We start from the raw sequence: 18,697 nt of genomic DNA, 5'->3' as shown, positions 1-18,697 counted from the left end.
TACCTTTCTACCATAAAATTTTCAGTTCAGCCAATAAGTACCATAAAATCATCAAACTTACCCCTGTTCTGCTGTCTGACAACTTCGACCCTTCTTTGCTAAAAATTAATTATCTTTTGGTACAAAATTTGGATGATTTTTCATTTGTTTCTATTGAAAATAGACTCATTAATAATTCAAACATGTAAATTTTAACCCCTAATTATTTTTATCCAATTTTTGATGATTTTCCAAAGGCAGAACAGGGGAATCCGAATTCATTCTGACCTTGTCTCACAAAGTTTATTATATCTCACGATTTACAATTCCATTACTTACACTGTTTCTTCTATGAGAAACTAGACTCAATAATCTTTAATTCTATATTTTAATCATCCTCTAATTCGATTTTCACAATTTCTGGCTATTTTTCAAAGTTAGCCTATTGCTACTGTCCAAACAGCAAGCAAATTCAAATTTTTGTCGAATCCTTTTTTTTTTTTGCATTTCGGGTACACACCTGGTTTTGTTTGATGCTAGTATAGTCCCTGAGCACTCCAAAGCCTATAATCAAGATACTCAACATCAAATTAACAAATTTACAAGCGAATTGACAACCAAGAATGAACAGAAATCCAACTTACTACCAACGATAACCCTCCGTTTAACTATTGTTAAAACGAGAACACTGAATTCACCAATCCGAGCCTCCCCCTATGCCCAAATCGCAGAGAAAAAAAATTACCATTTCAGTCGCTAAGAGAGTCATGACAGAAAAGAAGAGAAACACTTACTGAAACTAAGCGAGCACTAACCGCGTGCAAAAATGAAGGAAAATAAATGGATTAGGTGAAAATCAAGAAGAAGAAAAAGAAGAGAAAGATGGAAAAACTCAGAGGATTTCGGCAAAAGGAGAGGGAGAAGGATAGACGGCATAATTTTTTTGGAATGGAGAGTCAAAATTTGGTTTTGGGAAAAAAATAAAATAAAATCCCGATAACCCCCAAAATCCCTTAATCTTCTCCCCTAATTCCCACTACACATCCATTACTCAAAACCCCCTATTACACAACTCTATCCCGAAATCTAAGCAAAAAAAATACCCTTGCCTGCATAGGGATTCAAACACAAGACCTCTACCGTAATAACACACCATTTAACCACCAGACTAGTAGGCCCATTCTGATGTAATTTACCCAACAATCAAATAAAAACCTACTGAACAAGAGTAAGGCATAATTCATTCAAAATACCAAAATTTTCCGAAGCGAAGGCTTGAACTTTGGACCTCCCAAACACTCCCAGAACACATAACCACTAAAGCTGACTGATATTTGTGTCATATTTTCACAATATCGAAATTAGAAATTTTGGGGCGTTATAGAAAAACTATGAAATTCTTCCCAATAGTTTTACTTCATTCCCTAAAATGAATGTAGCAGTACATAACAATTATGAAAAATGAAAATATAGAGATCATGATTGTTGTTATAATTGAGGATTTGGTTGGAGACATACTAATAACCGTTATTAAGGTGGTTCTAATAGTGGTACTTCTAACCACTAGAAAAAGAATAATGATGAAAAACAAGAAAATTATGGTCAAAATATTTGAAAGTTATTGACAATTCATGGTATTGATGTGGTATGAAAATGCATCGATCATGTATATGTCGTATGTTTAAACATCTAGTAAAACTTCATCAAAGCATCCATTAAAAAAATAAAGGAAACGATTACTTTGGCTAACTTACAGAGGATAATTTTTCAACAAAAGATGAAAATTTTTACTATGATATTCGTTGTAATTGATATCATATGGAGACTAAAAATGAAATATATTGAATATCTATATATTAGTGAAATTGACTCACATGTTACTACAAACCAGAAGTTTGTAGAACAACATACTTTTACTATTTGGCATGACCGGTTTGGCCATCCCGAATCATATATGATGCAAAAATTAATCAATATTTCATATGGATTTTCATTAAAGAACCAGAAGATTCTTTAATTTAAAAAAATTCTCATGTGTTGTTTGCTCTCAATGAAAATTGATTAGTAGAAACTCATTAGCTAAAGTTAAGATTTAATGTCTTGCATTTCCTAAATGAATATAGTCTCATTCATCCACCATGTGGATGGTTTTCATATTATATGATTTTGGTGATGCATCTACAAAATAATCACGCATGCGTTATCAACTTGCAACCTGTTGTTTACAAGATTGTTAATTTCAAATCATGCAATTAAGACAATTCATCTTACTAATACTGATAAGTTTATATATCAGTCTTTTATTGATTAAGTTTGAAAAACTTTTGTAAAAGTTTGTTATTTATGCGCATAATGGTTTAGAGAAATTATTGATTGAATGTCTCTGGTTAATGTCTAAACCATTACTTATGAGAACTAAACTTCCTAATTTCAACATGAGATTATGTTGATTTACGTGTTGTACTCATCAAGCCAATAAGTTATAAATACTCTCCATTACAATTGGTTTTTAATCAAGAGCTAAATATTTCTCATCTTTGAATTTTTATATGTGCGTATATGTTCCAATTGCTCCACCACAACGCACAAAGATGAGTGAATCCTTAAAGAAAGTTGAGAATATATATTAATTATAAGTTTCTTTGTATTATTAGATTTTTAGAATGTATTGGAGATTCAATTATGACATGATTTGTGATTACAATTTTGATTCGATAGTTTTCCCGACATTAGGGGGAGAGAAATAATAACTTTAATGAGTTAGGGGGAATAAATTGAACCAAAAGTTCAACAAGGATAACTCATGACAAGTTAACTGTTATATGTATTTACAAACTTAACGAGAATAACTAAAATAATATTTTAATTTGAATCAAAGTTCCAGTAGGACAATCAATTAGAATAAATAATGATTGATCGATTCCAAAGATGAAAATTTTTTTAGATGGTCATATAGTGGAGGCAGGTACTCTAGAAGAGACCCAAGACATAACTAATAAGTAAACCTCTAGAAGAGATTTAGGTACCTAAAACTGAAGATTAAAATAGTGAAAATAAGAGATCTCGATAAGTTATGTCAATTCGAGAAAATGTGGAACTGAATAGTAAAAGTAGTCGACTATGATTTTGCATGCAATATTTATAATAGCTCGTTTTTCAATAGTGATGGAATAGTGGTTTTGGGACCACAAATTTATGTTGTGTTGACTCAAAAATGTTATTTATAGAATATTTATAAGGTCATTAGAGTCGTATTAATTTTTGGTCAAGAAATTTTATCGTTTAGATAGTTAATTAAAGAAAAAAGAACTAAATTTTAAAAGGTGCGAAACATAGTAATTATTACATTTAAGTGATTAAATAGTCTAATTACTAATGAGGAAGGACCTATGTATCAATTAGCCCCTATTCATTAAGCTTGGATGGCATTAAGAATGAAAATGATAAAAAAATGATGTTTAATTAATGGCAAAATTACAAATAAAGTAAAATTAAGAAAAAACAAATTGGAAAGTGAGAATTTCCTTCTTCATCTCTTCGTCTTCTTGCCGAAAAATACCATTGAAGACCTAGGAGAGCTTTGATCATCTCTTTGCTTGCATGGTATGGAAATTAACCCGTTTTCTTATAATTTTTATGTATTTGATATCGTTGCAACTAGGTCCGACTAGCCCATACCTTCGTTTTTGAATCTGTTAAAAATTTTGGAAGTTACCATTGATGAATTTTGATTCTTTTTGATGATAATTACATATTTGAAGCTTTGATTGTGATATTTGGTTGTTTTGTGAAGTGATTTTTGTTAGATTTTGATTTAAGGATTAAATTGTTAAAATGTCAAAATTTCAAGGTTTGATAATGAATTTGATTTTTAATAAGGACTGTTAAAGGGCCTAGACTAATCAACTATAATTTTATTCTAAGAAAATGGTCAATTAGATGATTTTCGGGTTAGAGGACTAAATTGCAAAAGATGTAAAATTTTAGGAAAATGTGTAATTAATGAAAAGTTAAGGTTTATATACATTGAATGGAATGTGGAATGTGTATGAGATTAATATATTGTGTTTAATTATTATATAGATCAAGATTTGAATCAGAGAGACAATAACCGAGGAAAAGAAAAAATAATGGAATAATCCCTGCGTGTTGATCGGAATTGAATAGTAGGTAAGTTCATTGTATTTCAATACATAAATAAATTTTTCCTTGTAATGTCGTATTATTGTTCTTTAATTAGTATGGTTGTCAATAATTATTGATGATTGCACTTACATGCCCCTGTCTGTACTTCGGTACCCCTGATTGCACTTACGTGCGCTTGTTTGTACTTCGGTACCCTTGATTGCACTTATGTGCCACTGTTTGTACTTTGGTACCCCTAAATGCACATACATGCCCCTATCTGTACTTTAGTACCCTTGAATGCACTTTCATGCCCTTATTTATACTCTGGTAACTCTGAATCAAATATTATATGAACTGTATTTAACGTTGCTAACAATTTTGAAGGATTATTCAATTGGCTCACACTATCCATCTAAGTTGGTAGTTTTTGTATCTCCTAGGGTAGTGGCATGTATATATAGATAAAAATGTTAGTTTGGTATACTTTGATACTTTACCAAATTATGCCATTTGGTTATTTTAATATACTTGTAAATAAGGTTCTTTTTTGTGTGATTAGAATGGTTTGAAAAGGATTATTTGTGGTATGTTTTCGTACATATTTGAACTAGGTTATCATGCATGAAATAAGGCAATACTGACATGTTTTGATAGTTGATGTGTTAACATAATTGTGGTGTCATTGAATGGCACATTGTTTAGTTGACTTAGGGTGTTTAAAATGACATGTTTACATGGTTGTGAATGATGTTTAAGTCCCTTAGATGTATGCTTAAATGGTTAGATTGGTTAGGTGTTAATTGATTGTGAAATAGCTTGATTTTAGGTAAATTTTGGGTTCATACAGCTTGGGACACGGGCACGTGTCACAGCCGTGTGAGGCATATGGCCTGGCGACACGGTCGTGTGTCATTTGAGAATTTCTTAGGGTTCAAGTCAGCGAGTTACATCACCTAGCACACGGCCTGGCATACGAGCATGTGGGGAAACTTAGAGAGTTACATGGCCTGGCATACGGACATGTGACATGGCCATGTGACCTTACCTAGTGAGTTACACGGGTGAGGACACGGGTTGGGACACAGTCGTGTGTCCCTTGCTCGAAAATTATACGACCTATCCACACGACCGTGTGACCCCTATTTCTAATTTTTACAACTTTTTCTTAAACTTTCTATTTTGATTCAAATTATTCTTGAATTGCTTCCAAGCTATTTCTAAGACCTCGAAAGCTCGATTTAGGGACAAAATGTTTGAGAATGAATGGTTTATGATATATATTAATTTATTGAATGTTATGATGTTTAAATGTTTTTGATTGTATGGTAATACTCCGTAACCCTAATTTAGCGACGAATATGGGTTAGGGTGTTACATTTAGTGGTATCAGAGCTATGGTTTAGTCAATTCTAAGACTAACGTAGCGGAGTAAAGTTTAGTATTATACATGCCACATATACCTTGTGATAGTGTGATGCTTTTGGTCCACTCTAATATTGTATTTTCTTATAGATTCAAGATGTCAGCTGAGCTGAACCGGGTTGCTGTTAAAGAAGCTGAAAGTACTGTTCAAGCTTCGAACCCCAAAGCAAGTAATAGTACGCCAATTCCATAGTCCTTTGGTGATGAAATGAAAAATGTGTTTCTTGGAATGATAAACCAGTGGTTCAATGAATTCAAGTAAGCAAATCTTGCAACTCCGCCACCTCCACCCCCTACTGTGCCTCTTCTGGCAACCTTGGGTACTCAAAATCCTGTACCTGTGATAGTTACACGAGTATCCATAGATAAAATCTGAAAATGTGGAGTAAAAGAATTCAGAGGCACGTTGGATGATGATCCTGCAAAAGCCGAGTACTGGTTAATGAATACAAAGAGAGTATTTGCGAAATTGATGTGCACTCTTAAAGATTGTTTGAGATGTGTTGTCTCATTACTAAAAGATTAAGCGTATCTATGGTGGGCCACTTTGAGCACGATGACATCAAATGATCATATTAATTGGGATTTCTTTCAGACTAAATTCAAGAAGAAGTATGTTAGTCGGATGTTTATTGACAAGAAAAAGAAAGAATTTCTTAAACTAAAATAAAGGATCAGACTGTAGCTGAGTATGAATGGGAATTTGTACAGTTAAGTAAGTATGCCTATAATATAGTATTAAATGAGGAGGAAATGTGTATTAGATTTGAGGACGGGTTGAATGATGATATCCGTATGTTTGTGGCAGCACTAAAGTTAAGGGAATTTGTAGAACTTTCAAAGCAGGCTCAGAAAATTGAAGAAAATTATAAAAGTAAACGACAGTCAAATTTGAAATTTTAAGATTTTAACAAAAGGGGGCCGTTCAAGCCTGCTCAGACGTCTCTATCGAAGAAATTTAGAAATGACACAAGTCAATCGGCTGCTTCTTCATTGTTTACTAGTGAGAGAAATCGAAATTTTCAGTCTGTAAATTCTCCAGCGATTAGTGTTGAAAGTGTAAAAAATGTTGAGAGAACCGTTCCTGTTTGTAATGATTGCAACAAAAGGCATTATGGGTGAGTGTCGATCAAAGTCGGGAGCTTGTTTCTGTTGTGGATCTACTGACCACTTCCTTCGTGATTGTCTGAAAAGGCAGAATGATTTTGGCAATCAAACAAACAAGCTTGAAGCAATCTCACAGAGAGACAGACGATCAAAAAACGCTAAAAACACTACTTCTGGTTGGGGGAAGAATAACGAGATGAATGAACGATCTAAAGCGAGAACACTAGCTAGAGCCTATGCAATCAGAGCTCATGAGAAAGCTATTGCCCCAGATGTTATTGTGAGTACTTTTTCTCTCTTTTATATTAATGTATATGCATTGGTTGATGTTGGATCAACTCACTCGTATATATGCACTTCATTAGTAGACAAAAAGAATTTACCTGTTGAGTTCACTAAATATACTGTCAAATTTACGAATCCACTGGGTCAATGTGTTTTACTTAATCAGATATGTAAATCGTGTCCACTGAAAGTTAGGGGTTACGATTTTTCCGCTAGTTTGATGTTATTACCTTTTAATGATTTTGACATCATTCTGGGAATGGATTGGTTGTCTGAGCATGATGCAATAGTGAGTTGCCGAAGGAAGTAAGTTAGTTTGAAACGTCCGAATGGTGAATTTATTTGTTATAGGGCAAATGGGTTCGATTGTATTACACATGTAGTTTTAGCACTGTCAGCTCTAAAATTGATTAAAAAGGGATGTGAAGCTTATTTAGCCTATGTTCTTGATTCGAATCTGGCTGAATAAAAAATTGAGCAAGTGCCGATAGTTAAAGAATATGCTGATGTTTTTCCTGAAGAACTGCCAGGGTTGCCACTGACTCGAAAAGTAGAATTTGTGATCGAACTTCTGCCTAGGACAGCTACAATTTCGATAACACCATACAGGATGGCTCCTACAGAATTGAAAGGGTTAAAAATGCAGTTCCAAGAGTTATTAGATCGCAGATTTATTCGATCAAGCATTTCACCTTGGGGTGCTCCAATTTTGCTCGTGAAGAAAAAAGTTGGTCAGTGAGACTATGTATAGATTATCGACAGCTAAATAGAGCCACCATTAAGAATAAATACCCATTACCTCGTATTGATGATTTGTTCAATTAGTTAAAAGAAGCTACAGTGTTTTCAAAGATCGACTTGAGGTTCGGATATTATCAACTGCGAGTTAAAGAACAAGATGTATCGAAAATTGCATTTAGAACTAGATATGGTCACTATGAATTTCTAGTGATGTCATTTGGTTTGACTAATGCTCTTGCGACATTTATGAACTACTAATTTGGTGTGGTATTTCAGCCATATTTCAACCATATTTAGATCAGTTTGGTGTGGTATTCATTGATGACATACTAATTTATTCACTGAACGAGTTAGATCATGCCGAACATTTAAGAATTGTGATGCAAACGTTGTGTGAAAAATAACTGTATGTGAAATTCAGTAAATGTGAATTCTGGCTACGTGAAGTTGATTTTTTGGGACATGTTATATCTGCTGATGGAATCAGGGTTGATCCGAATAAAATATCTGCGACTTTTTATTGGAAAATTCCGAAGAATGTTTCTGATATTCGAAGTTTCTTACGATTAGCCAAATACTATCGGTGATTCGTTAAAAATTTCTCAATCATTGTTTCACCGATGACCAGGTTATTAGAGAAAAATATCAAATTTATTTGGTCTGATAAGTTTCAACAGAGTTTTGATCAGCTGAAAAACATGTTAACAAAAGCTCTAGTGTTGACTCAGCCTGAATCTTGAACAACATATGTTGTTTATAGTGATGCATCTCTTAATGGTTTAGGTTGTGTGTTAATGCAGTCAGGGAAAGTGGTAGCTTATGCTTGTCAAAGTTAAAGTCGCATAAAAAGCATTATCCTACTCACGATCTTGAGCTGGTCGCGGTTGTCTTCGCTTTGAAGATATAAAGGCATTATTTATACGGCGAGAAATGTCACATGTATACTGATCAAAAAAGCTTAAAATATTTAATAACCCAGAAGGAATTGAATCTGAGGCAGCGACGTTGGTTGGAGCTACTCAAATATTATGATTTGGTTATTGATTATCATCCAGGAAAGCTAATGTGGTTGCGAATGCACTCAACCGAAAGTCTTCATTGTTTGCACTTCGAGCGTTGAATGCTCATTTGACTTTAAATGCTGATGGTTCTATATTGGTGAAATTGATGATTAAAATCTTATTTCTACAAAGAATTCGAGAGTTGCAAAATGACGATCCGAAGTTGATAATGAAACGAAACTTGGTTCAGGACAAATTGACTATTGAAAACAGTATTGGTGATGATGGTACATTATATTACCACGATAGAATTGTGTTCCAAATAATTTAAAGTTGAAAAGTGGCATTCTATCAGAAGCTCATAGTAGTATATATTCCATTCATCCGTATGAAACGTGAGATTTGTGAGTACGTAGCTAAATGTTTGATTTGCCAGGAGGTAAAAGCAGAACATCAGGTGTCGTCGATATTATTATAGCCTGTTATGATTACTGAGTGGAAGTGGGAGCTAGTCACAATGGGTTTCGTATCTGGTTTGTTTGTAACTCTAAAAAAGAAAGATTCGATATGGGTAATTGTTGACAAATTGACTAAGTCGGCCCATTTTATCTCAGTTAAAACAGATTACTCACTTGAGAGGCTAGCGGAATTATATGTGTCAAAGATTGTGAGATTACATGGAGTTTCGACATCTATTATTTCTGATTGTGATCCACAAATTACATGGAGATTTTGGAGTAAAACTCACGAGGCTTTGGGCACTAAACTCAATTTCAGTACAGCGTTTCATCCTCAAACGGAAGAGCAATCAAAATGAGTAATTCAAATTTTAGAAGACATTAACACCCCTAACCCTTATCTGATGGCAGAACAATGCTACGGAGCATTACCGGACTTACAGATCAAACAACCAAACATTTCATTTCATATCACATCCAAGTCAAAAACCAATTAAATTCCATCAACTCGTCCCTAATACGAGCCATCGAGACGCAAAATAAACATTAAAAATAAGTCGGGACTAAACCAGGTACTTAAAGAATTTTTTCGAAAAACATAAAAATTTTTCAAAGTTGCAGGTGTCACACCCCCGTGTGGCCAAGCCCTGTGTCTCACACAATCAAGAGAAATGCCCGTGTCTCAGGCCGTGTGGGCATTCAAAATTGGGACACACGCCCGTGTCCTAGCCCGTGTCCAAACTAGTGAGCTTACTGACTTGGGTCACACGGCCAATCCATACGCCCGTGTGCTAGGGCGTGTGAGGCTACTAACTTGTGTCCTTTAAAAGTTACAAGGGACACATGGTCATGTCACCTGGTCGTATGTCACACACGGCTGAAACACACGCCCTTGTCTCTGCTCGTGTGGACAAAATAGGTCATTTTCCAAGCAATATTTCTCACCCAACTTTGGTACCAACCCAAAAACAACAATTTGCATAAGACCATGACATAAATAGGCATTCAAAACCAATCAAAATCAAGCTTAAAACATGCAATATCAACACATACAACCATGATTTTTATAAGCACCTCAATTTACCATTTATAAACTTTCCAATTATGTATCCCAAACATACCTAAATGGTCAAACACATATATGCATCATTTTACCAAAACTTAACTTACATGTCACTTATCAAGCTCAACTATTTGGTACCCAAAATACCAATTCACAAACTAGCACATTCACATGATAAACATACACCAAATATGATAAGGCCAATTACACATATATACACAACAAAACATACCCAAAATATAAGCCAAATTAAATGGCTAAAAACATAACAAAACATGTAGGCTATTATTAGCCAAAATGACCTATACATGCCATTAAAACCAAAATAAATAACCAAAAGTACCAAAATAGACGATTGATAGTGTGATGAGATCCCCGACAACTTCCAACCTAAACGAGCTTCCGATCCACTATAAGACACGAAAAATAACACAGAGTAAGCAATTAAGCTTAGTAAGTTCGTATAACACATAATTTAACTTACCATTTAACCACAATTTAAGTAAGTAAAACAAGGCATATTACAGCTCAATTTGGCCCAAAAGCCTATCACATATTCATCAACCAAGTTAGCCATGTATTCATATGTCATATATAAACCATTTTTCTGTAATTCACATAAATACCTGTATTAGTTCGTGTCAAACTCATATAACCTCATAACAACACTGTGCCCATTGAACCACTTAGAATAATATCGGATACTAGGGAATCCCACACACTATGTGCCAACACATGGTCGAAGCCACTACTATCTCATATCTCATATCATTGCTCTCTCTCGAGCTATATCTAGGTCTGCTCACACAAGCTATCAGTCAAGACATAGCTACACGATGCTGCTCATACAAGCTGTCAAGTAACCGTAACACATGCCAGAAACTTAGCCACCGGTAGGACGGTAACCTCTACTGACATGCCATTTGTATCCTATTTATTCCTAATGTTCAAACGGGATCCATAAGTCGTCGAAAATTCGTTGGATATTTTCGTGGAGTCATATTATCAATAATATAATAATAAAGCATTTAAATCAAATATACTTTAATGCTTATTAAACATACAAACTTACCTCAAACTCATACGGAGAAAAACGATCGTTTAGTCCAACACTTTATCTTTTCCCTGATCTAATTCCGTAGGTTGCTTTTCTTGATCTATATAATAAAATTTAACTAATTCAAACTTCATTCCAATCAATTTATTCCAAAAATCATGTTTTGGAAAAATTACCATTTTGCCCCTATACTTTTGATTTCTTTTCAATTTACTCCCTAGGCTCGTAAAATGAAATTCATTCAATTTCATCCTTACCTAAGCCTAGACAAATTTTTTAAATGCTTATAGCAGCCCATAAATTTCATTAATTCACAAATTTCACCATGATATTTCACATTTTTCAATTTAACCCCTAATTGACAAATTTATCAAAAATCACTTGACAAAAGTTGTTTATTTAACAATAAGAATTCATTTTCTTCCATTAAATTTCACAAAAAACCAAAATGTACTCATGTTAAAACCCTATACATTCAACCATTTTGCAAATTAGTCCTCGGGTTAGCTAGGTTAAGCTACAACGATCTCGGAAACATAAAAATCATTAAAAACGAACTTAAAATACACTTACATGCAAGGGATTTTCTTAGACAAAATTTTCAAGCTTTCAAAGTCTCTCTTTTCTATAAACTTTGGTTGGTGCATGAATGAAAAAGATGACCATTTGTTTGTTTTATTAAATTTATTTTTAATTACCAAATTACCCTTACTTAACTTTAAAAATTACACAATTGCCAAGCCATGCACATCCACTATCACCTTTAATGGTCTAATTACCATATAAGAACCTCCACTTTAAATTTCTATAGCTATTTAATACCTTTAGCTAATAGAACACAACTTTTTCACTTTACACGATTTAGTCTTTTTTATCAAATTGAACATGTAAACGTTAAAGTTTCTTAATGAAATTTTTATACAATAATACTATCATGTTGTAAATCATAAAATAATATTAAAATAAACTTTTTGGCCTCGAATTTGTGGTCCCAAAACCACTATTCTGATTTTACTAAAAACGAGTTGTTATAAGACATGCTACGATATTGTATTCTTAAGTTCGAGGGTAGCTGAGAAAAATATCTACTGTTAGCTGAGTTCTCTTATAATAACAGTTATCAATCCAGTATTAAAATAACACCGTTTGAAGTTTTATACGGAAGAAAATGTAAAACACCGTTGTAACTGAGCTGAGCGAATCCAAAATGGTAGGGATTGATTTGATTCAAGAAACTGAAGACAAAGTTTGAATTATCTGAGATTGTTTGAAAGTTGCATCTGATCGTCAGATGCCATACGCGGACTTGAAAAGAAAATATATAGAATTTGATGTTGGCAATTAGGTATTTTTAGTACTTTCTCCATGGAAGGTGTTGCGATTTAGCAAGAAAGGAAAGTTGCATCTGAGATTTATCGGGCCATACGAGATTACCGAAAGAATCGGTCCTGTAGCTTACATATTAGCTATACCTCCTAAACTCGAGAAAATTCATAACGTGTTCCACGTTTAAATGCTATGATGGTACAGATTTGATCCATCACACATGATTCCTCATAGTGAAATTGAATTACAGCCAGATTTGACGTATTTTGAAGAACCAGTGAAAATTTTGGCTCGGGAAGTCAAAGAACTTCGAAATAAACGAGTACTGTTGGTGAAAGTCTTATGGCATCAGCATGGTACTGAGGAGGCTATCTGGGAAATCGAGGAATCAATGAAATTAAAGTATATGAATCTATTCTCAGGTAACAATTTCAAGGATGAAATTTCCTAAGAAGAGAGAGTTGTAACAACCCGTTTTTCAGTGGTGATAGAACAGTGGTTTTGAGACCACAAATTTTTATCATGTCGACTCGTAAATGTTATTTATAGAATATTTATGAGGCCAATAGAGTTGTATTAATTTTTGGTTAAGAAATTTTATCTTTAGATAGCTAATTAAAGAAAAGGGACTAAATTGTAAAAGGTGCAAAACTTAGTAATTATTACATTTAAATGATTAAATAGTTTAATCACTAAATGAAGAAGGACCTATGTAGAAATTATCCTCTATTCATTAAGTTTGGATGGCATTAAGAATGAAAATGATAAAAAAAATTATGTTTAATAAATGGCAAAATTGTAAATAAAGTAAAATTAAGTAAAAACAAATTGAAAAGTGAGAATTTCCTTATTTATTTCTTCATATTCTTGCTGAAATACGCCACTGAAGACCTAGGATATCTTCGGTCATCTATTTGCTTGCATGGTATGGAAATTGACTCGTTTTCTTGTAATTTTTATGTTTTGATATCGTTGCAACGAGGTCCAATTATCCCGTACCTTTGTTTTTGAATCTGTTAAAAATTTTGGAAGTTACCATTGATGAATTTTTATTTTTTGTGATGATAATTATATATTTGAAGCTTTGATTCTGATATTTGGTTGTTTTGTGAAGTGATTTTTGTTAGATTTTGATTTAATGATTAAATTGTTAAAATGTCAAAATTTCAAGGTTTGATGATGAATTTGATGTGTAATAAGGACTGTTAAAGGGCCTAGACTAATAAGCTATAATTTGATTCTAAGAAAATGGTCAATTAGATAATTTTGGGTTAAAGGACTAAATTGCAAAAGATGAAAAATTTAGGAAAATGTGTAATTAATGAAAAGTTAAGGTTTATATACATTGAATGGAATGTGGAATATTTATGAGACTAATATATTGTGTTTAATTATTATATAGATCAAGATTTGAATCAAAGAGACAATAACCAAGGATAAGGAAAAATAACATGATAGTCCCTGCATGTTGATCATAATTGAATAGTAGGTAAGTTCATAGTATTTCAATATGTAAATAAATTTTTACTTGTAATGTTATATTGTTGTTCTTTAATTAGTATGTTTGTATATAATTATTGATGATTACCTTACGTGCCCATGTTTGTACTTCGGTATCCCTGATTGCACTTACGTGCCCATGTTTGTACTTCGGTACCCCTGAATGCACTTTTGTGCCCCTGTTTATACTCCAGTAACTCTGAATCAAATATTATATGAACTGTATTTAATTGTATTTAGATTGTTATACTATGTCCTTACTAAGCTTTGTAAGCTTATCGGTTCGTATGGATTGTTTTGTGGATAAACGTTGCTGGCAACTTTGAAGGATCATTCAACCGACTCACAGTATCCATCTAAGTTGGTAGTTTTTGTATCTCCTAAGGTAGTGGCATGTATATATAGATAAAAATGTTAGTTTGGTATACTTTGATACTTTACCAAATTATGCCATTTGGTTACTTTAATATACTTGTAAATAAGGTTCTTTTTGGTGTGATTAGAATGGTTTGAAAAGGATTATTTGTGGTATGTTTTCGTACATATTTGAACTAGGTTATCATGCATGAAATAAGGCAATATTGACATGTTTTGATAGTTGATGTGTTGACATAATTGTGGTGTCTTTGAATGGCACATTGGTTAGTTGACTTAAGGTGTCTAAAATGACATGTTTACATGGTTGTGAATGATGTTTAAGTCCCTTGGATGTATGCTCAAGTGGTTAGATTGGTTAGGTGTTAATTGATTGTGAAATGGCTTGATTTTAGGCAAATTTTGGGTTCATGCGGCTTAGGACATGGGCATGTGCCATAACCCTGTGAGGCACATGGCCTAGCGACACGATTGTGTGTCATCTGAGAATTTCTTAGGGTTCAAGTCAATGAGTTACATGGCCTAGCACATGACCTGGCACACGGGAGTGTGGGGCAACTCAGTGAGTTACACGGCCTGGCACACGGGCATGTGATATGGCCTTGTGACCCTACTCAGTGAGTTACACGGGTGAGGACACAGGCTGGGACATGACTGTGTGTCCCTTGTTCAAAAGTTACACGACCTAGGGTGATGTCACACGGCCTGGCCACACGGCCGTGTGACCCCTGTTTTTAATTTTTACAACTTTTTCTTAAACTTTCTATTTTGATTCAATTTTATCCCGAATTGCTTCCAAGCTATTTCTAAGACCTCGAAGGCTCGAATTAGGGATGAAATGTATGAGAATGAATGTTTTATGATATATGTTAATTTATTGAATGTTATGATGTTTAAATGTTTCCGATTGTATGGTAATGCTCTGTAACCTTAATCCGACGACTGTGATGGCTTAGGGGTGTTATAATATTATTATTGAAATAATGAAATAAAAGGAGAGTCTTGAATAAATCTATTGAGAAATATAGATATGGAATAAATTGATAAAAATAGAAAGACACAACTCAAGTACAATTAAATTTATGGAGTTTTTGGACCAGTAGTCCAAATATCTAAAGGTATAAAGCCAGTGATAGTGCAAATGAAGTAGTTTTGCAAAAGCAAAATAAAAATATGAAGTTTTCACTAAGTCCCGACATTTATTATGAAATGTAATATTCTTTTGTAGTGGTTGCTATAACCTTTAGATATATTATTTTAACAATTCATAAAACATTTAACTTATGTCTAATGGTTGTTGTTACAATCTTTCTTTATGAACCACTATATAGTAAAATTTATATTAAAATCATTGAAGGACTTAGGATGTTAGAAGCATATTGAAATTATCGGAAATTGTTCATTTATATGAATTGAAATAATTTGAACATATGTGGTAAATAGTAGTTGAAGGAGGATTATAAAATGATCCAAAATACTTATTTGTGTTTTTATAGAAGAATCATGATTAAAGTTTTCTATGATTATTGTTGTAACTCCTAAAGAGATCAAAATATATTTCCCCCAAATTTTCTCTCACTCATGACTTTCAAAAGAATGTTGATAAAAATGCTTAGCAAATACATTCAAATAGTCATTTGAAAAACTAGTATTCAAGATTGAATATGTGGAATATGAGAAAGTATGTGATGTTTTCATGAGGGGGAGCAAATACGCACTATACTCTTTTTCCCTTAATCGAGGTTTTGTCCCATTGGGTTTTCCTGGTAAGGTTTTTAATGAGGTAACATGTTATGCGTATTAGAGATATGTGTACTCTTTTTCCTTCACTAGGAATTTTTTTCCCACAAGGTTTTTATCTTAGTAATGGACATCCAATGGGGAGTGTTACGAATATCTTATTAAGTGGATGTCCATCAAGATCAAGATAAATTTTGATTACTTTAAATTCTTATGCCTATAAATAGAGACTTTGGAGAAACTTTGTAAATATTCTGATTGATCAATAAAATGCGTTCTCTCTCTTTGCTCTCCCATATTTTTTGTTCTTTATTCTCTCTGTCTATTTATTTTATAACAATTTTAAAATTTTTAATTATTTAGGACAATTTTAAACATGGTTTTTTGAACCGGATTGGATCGAACACGCCAGTCAAACAAAAAATAGGTCAAGGTACCGATCCAAAGAAAGACATTACATCGGTTGACTCGGGAATCAATACAAACTAATTGAACTGGACAAAATTTGGTTCATCGAGCGATGGAACCGATTCAACCATAATTTTTTTAAATTTTTTTTATGAATTTTTAGTGATTTATTTAATGGAACCGGTCGAACTGGTTGGATAGGCAAAACAGTGACCTGATCGGTTTAACCACTAGTTCATTTTAGAAAACATTGATTTTGAATAAAAAATGCCTTCACCACTTTATTATGAACAAGTTAAGATAAAAGTGATTGCCTCTATATAATTTTTCAAAAAGGATTTTTTTTGTATTATGCCTTGGCCAACATAATGTAACTTTCTATTTTTATATTTTTATAAATTTTTGGATTAAAATATTCAACTTAATAGTATTATTTATGCAAGTCATTTATACTTTGTTTACACGTGAATAAAATTATATAATTTGGTTTGTACTTAAATAAGTGGACTTAAGTATAAATTAAAAGTTAGGGTATGTAAATTAAATTTATGGAAATTATGGTATAAATAAAAAAATTTAAATATTTTATTGTATTAAATTAAATGCATGAAGCTTCGCCATTGTTTTCAAAATCAGATTGAATTGGCTGATCAAACTGATTGGGTCAGGAATAAACCGGGGTATCAATCCAAAATTAAAGGGTCAAATTAGTTAACCCGTGAACCGGTTGAATCAATCAAACTAGCCAAACCGATGGTCGAGCTAGTTGAACTGAATTTCTCTATTTTTAAATATTTTTTTATTTTTAATAATTTATTCAATCGAACTGGTCGAATTGGTCGAACTAGTTGAACTGGAAATTAATGGTCTAACCGGTTCGCCTATTAGTCTAGTTCTGAAAACCTTTAGCTTAATTATGGATATACTATAAGTAAAATTAATTATTTATTGTTTGAATTTTGAAGATAGTGCATGTTTTTCTAATCAATCTTGCACTTTGAAAGTTTGAAGTCTTGAACTTGGATTTTGCCAAATTCAATTTTAACTTTTTATTTGGTTGAATTTGGATTTTCAAATCCTAATCCAATTTTTTACCCAGATCATGGTTTCCAGAAAAAGCCATAATAATTTATCAATATTTTTAAAGATTTTCTTAGTTGGTAAGTACTTAGAAATATTAGTATCCCAAAATGTTGAGCTAATCGAGCCTTAAACATTAAGAAAATGTTTAGAAATATTGTTAAATCCTTAGAAATTTTGGTAAAATCTTTAGAAATTTTGGTAAATTTTTAAATGTTTTGATAAATCCTTAAAAAAATTTGTATAACCTTAGAGAATTTGGTAAAGGTTTAGAAATTTTGATAAATCTTTAGAATTATTGGTATGCTAAAATGTTGAATTGGTTAAGTCTTAGAAAAAAAAATCTTTAAAATTATTGATAAATAATTAGAAATATTATTACAAACCGAAGGACAAAATAAATAAATAAAACAAGAATCAAATAATCATTGTGTACAAACCAATCATAAAGGGTAGCATATAGCACAAAACCGGAGAGCCAACATTTACATGAACTAACACCAAAACAGGCTTTTGGTTTTTTAGGCCTTTAGCGGCGCTATATTTGCGGCGCTTTGAGAAGAGCCGGAAAAAACGCCGCTAAAGACCAAGACCTTTAGCGGCGCTTTTCCCACAAACGCCGCAAAAGACCAAGACCTTTAGCGGCGCTTTTCCTACAAACGCCACTATAAAGATGACTTTTAGCGGCGCTTTTTGACAAACGCCACTAAAAACATGACTTTTAAAAAAATGTTTTAATTAAATAATATTTATTTGTATGATAAATATTATATTTTTTTTTTGAAATTTAAACTTTAAACTATATACTTTTAAGGATAAAAAATATTAATTAAATTAAAATTTCTATTAAAATTTTAACTTTAAAGCTAAATATATATTTCCATGTAACAAGGATATAAATTCGTACCCATTTCAAATATATCCTATAAAAACTTGTCACGACAGTGATATATATTGCATGCTTGATAATATATCAACCATCTCAACCGCATATATTTCAAGACAATTCACAACTGTTAAACACCCA

Source organism: Gossypium raimondii, chromosome 8, assembly GCF_025698545.1.
Source record: "Gossypium raimondii isolate GPD5lz chromosome 8, ASM2569854v1, whole genome shotgun sequence".
NCBI lineage: Eukaryota > Viridiplantae > Streptophyta > Magnoliopsida > Malvales > Malvaceae > Gossypium > Gossypium raimondii.
Note: the sequence above shows the minus strand (reverse complement) of the source record.